Source organism: Neophocaena asiaeorientalis, unplaced genomic scaffold (assembly GCF_003031525.2).
Source record: "Neophocaena asiaeorientalis asiaeorientalis breed wild unplaced genomic scaffold, Neophocaena_asiaeorientalis_V1.1 scaffold260, whole genome shotgun sequence".
Taxonomy (NCBI): Eukaryota; Metazoa; Chordata; class Mammalia; order Artiodactyla; family Phocoenidae; genus Neophocaena; species Neophocaena asiaeorientalis.
In genome coordinates this window covers 946475-950102 of record NW_020173404.1, presented here as the reverse complement: position 1 = coordinate 950102, position 3628 = coordinate 946475, and the positions used below count along the sequence as shown (strand labels likewise).

The 3628-nt window shown below is 38.6% G+C and overlaps 1 pseudogene; it reads right to left on the bottom strand.

Annotated features, from left to right (window-relative positions):
* Positions 1 to 1297: 1297 nt before the first annotated feature.
* Positions 1298 to 1885, bottom strand: LOC112401097 (40S ribosomal protein S7 pseudogene; annotated as a pseudogene).
* Positions 1886 to 3628: the final 1743 nt, after the last annotated feature.

Sequence of the window (3628 nt, the reverse complement as noted above, 5' to 3'; positions counted from 1 at the left end):
GATATTTTGAGGGGTATATTTTTTCTATTACATTTTCTATGTGGTTATTGCTAGTCCATAGGGACATAACTGATGTTTGTATAAACTCTTCCTGAGCTCTCTTATTGATTCTAACTTTGTATAGACTCTTATTTTCTTTAGGCAATCACATCATCTACAAATAAGAAGAGGTTTCAGGTTTCCTTCCCAAGTTTTATGCTTTCCTTTCTTTTCTTATTTCATCAGTTAGGACTTTTATCACAATATTGAAGTGAAGCAGTCATAGTAGGTGAAATGTTTTATTAAGATAGTGCTTGCTATAGGTATATGGTGTTAAGGAAGTTCCCTTATAATCCTGGTTTGCAGAGATTTTTAAAAATCTTGATGAATATTACATTTTATAAAATGACTTTTCTGCATCTATTAAGATAAGTATATACTTATCTCCTTTAATCTGTAAAGTGTATGACATAGATTTTCTTATAAACTCTTTGGTTTTTATACACTGACAAATGATTTGCTGATGTTTTATTTAGGACTTTGTATCTCTCTGCAAATATATGCTTTTCTTTTACAATCCTTGTCTGGCTTTAATATTAGTGTTAGACTAACCTTACAAAATGAGTTGGAAATATTACTTCTTTTATTCTCTGAAGCAGAGATTACCAGATGTGCTATAAAAACACAATCTACTTTTAAAATGCCTGCAAAAGACTCACAAAACCAAGCTTAATTTTTTATTAGGCAAGGTCAAATACTTACATTGAGTTTTCTGACATATTTGGGTTTACTTCTACCCTTTTATTTTAGGCTTTTTTTTGTGGTACACAGGCCTCTCACTGTTGTGGCCTCTCCCATTGCGGGGCACAGGCTCCGGACGCACAGGCTCAGCGGCCATGGCTCACAGGCCCAGCTGCTCCGCGGCATGTGGGATCTTCCCGGACCGGGACACGAACCCGTGTCCCCTCCATCGGCAGGCAGACTCTCAACCACTGCGCCACCAGGGAAGCCCTATTTTAGGCTTTCTGATTGCCTTTTTTTATTCTTGCTTATTTTCTTTTACTTCCTTTCATCTAGTGGACTAACAAGATAACTACACTTTTTCCTCCCTTATGCTGTTTTATAAACTAGATTGTTTTCCTACCATTTTAGTTATTACTCTTAAATGTTTACGAAAATATTTAACCATACATTTTTCTCACAGCATTTAGCTATGCAATATTTCTCTTTCTGGCAAACATTACTTTCCGCTTTTACTACCAAGGAACAATGCCCCCACTCCATCTTTTTTGTGTGTGTCTGTGAATAATATTTTAGTCATTTTTGTTTACAGCTGAAACTCTGGGAACTCAAAATTAACATCCTTGCCCGTGAGCTTGTTATAGACACCAGAAAACGTTTCAACCTTGTGTTCCACATTGTTCTGCTGTGCTTTATTCAAACGAACCTTTATGAGTCGGCTGCCATCCAGCTTCACGCGGATTCTCTTGCCCATGATCTCACTTGGGAAAACCAAGTCCTCCAGGATGGCGTCATGCACGGCTGTCAGAGTGCAGCTCCTGGGACGTTTTTGCTTATTTTTTGTACGGCTTTTTTGAGTTGGCTTAGGCAGAATTCTCTGAATGATAAAGACAACGTGCTTCTCGCTAAACTTCTCCAACTCACACACTAGCCAGACCTGGATTTTTTGGAAGGATTTCAGATGAGGAACGGGAACAAAGATTATGATCGCTTTTGGACAACCAACATCTTCAATTTCTTTGGCGGCTGTGATGTTCAGCTCCCGCAGCTGGGCCTTGAGGTCCGAGTTCATCTCCAGCTCCGGGAGAGCCTGGGAGATGCCAGACTCGAACTCGTGCGGCTCCTCGCCATTGGGCTTCACGATCTTCACGCTGGAACTGAACATGGCCGGGACCTTGATGACGCGGCACCCCACTCCATCTTTTTATTGTGTTTAGAGCTTTTATTGTACTTAAAAAAATTCAAAACAGTTATTTTTGTTTGTGTGTGTGTCTGTGTGTGTGTGTGTGTGTGCTGTTTCATTTCTTCCTTCTGGGTTCATTTTTTCTTCTTGAGATAAATCATTTAATAGTTCCCTTTGTGAGGATCAGTAGTTGGTAAATAACTCCAAGTTTTTGTGTGGTGAAATGACTTTTTTGTCTCTACAACTGAAAGGTTGTTCAGGCATAAGAGTGTAGATTGACAGTTATTTCTTGTCAGCCCTGAAGATATTATTGTTATTTTTTGGCATTGATTGCAGCTGAGGAAAAGTCTGCTCTCTGAGAGCTTTAAAAGTCTTATTTTCTTTGATGTTCTGCAGGTTCATTTTAATGTTGACATGTGGATTTATTTTTATATATTCAGTTCAAGACTTTGCACTTCCAGTCTGAGGACTTATGTCTTTTTCAATTTTAGAAAACTACTATTTATTATGGTTTCAGATCTTTCTTTCTCCTTCATTCTGTTTCTTCCTAAATTACTATTTCATAACTTCTCCTCTTTCTTCAAACCTTTAACACCTCCACTACCCTCATCATCCAAAACGAAACCTTCACCTTCTTCCCCAAGTTAGCTTCTCTCATGTTAACTTTCTTTTCTTTCTCTTAAATTCAATCTATTAACAATCCTATTGGCTCTAATTTAAAAATAAACCCAGAAAGTGACCACTTCTCACCTCTCTCACTATCACCACCCTATGCTAAGCCACCATTGTCTTTCTGCTTCATCCTTGTTCCCCACAGTCTATTCTTAGCACTTAAAGTTTTAAATTGCATCTCCTCCCCTACTGTCCTCCTTGTCTTCTCCATTTTTCATTTTTCTCCATGGAATTTACACAATTAAAAAATATATATACACACACACACATACATAGTCCCTTCTTCTTTTTCTTCTTCCTCTCCTCCTTCTCCCTTCTCATTCTTATTCTTATTCTTTTCACTGTTTCTCTTTCTCACTAATATATAATAAGTTCTGGTGAGATAAGAATAAGGATGCTTAGAAGCATAAGGATTTTGATTTGTTTTGTTAACCCTGTATACTCAGCACCTAGAACAGTGTCACACATAGTAAGATTTAATTACATATTTGTTTAATAAATACATATATATTTAAAAATTTTTTTATTATTATTTATTTTTGGCTGTGTTGGGTCTTTGTTGCTGCGCACAGGCTTTCTCTAGTTGTGGCGAGTGGGGGCTACTCCTCATTGCGGTGCACGGGCTTCTCATTGTGGTGGCTTCTGTTGTTGCAGAGCATGGGCTCTAGGAACAAGGGCTTCAGTTGTTGCAGCATGCAGGCTCAGTAGTTGCAGCACATAGGCTCAGTAGTTGTGGTGCACGGGCTTAGTTGCTCCACAGCATGTGGGATCTTCCCGGACCAGGGCTTGAACCCATGTCCCCTGCATTGGCAGGCGGATTCTTAACCGCTGTGCCACAAGGGAAGTCCCCAATAAATACATAGATGTTTTCCACTTAGGTAAATGAGAGCCAAGAAATTCAAATAAATGATGAGAAATATATCTCAAATAATTAAGAACATGACATTATTTCAGAGAATCAGCAGTCCATCCTGGATCTTAGCATTCATGTACTTTTTAAAGGAAAGGCATCATGACTGCATTCTAAGTTAGGAGATGATGCCGCAGGCAGAA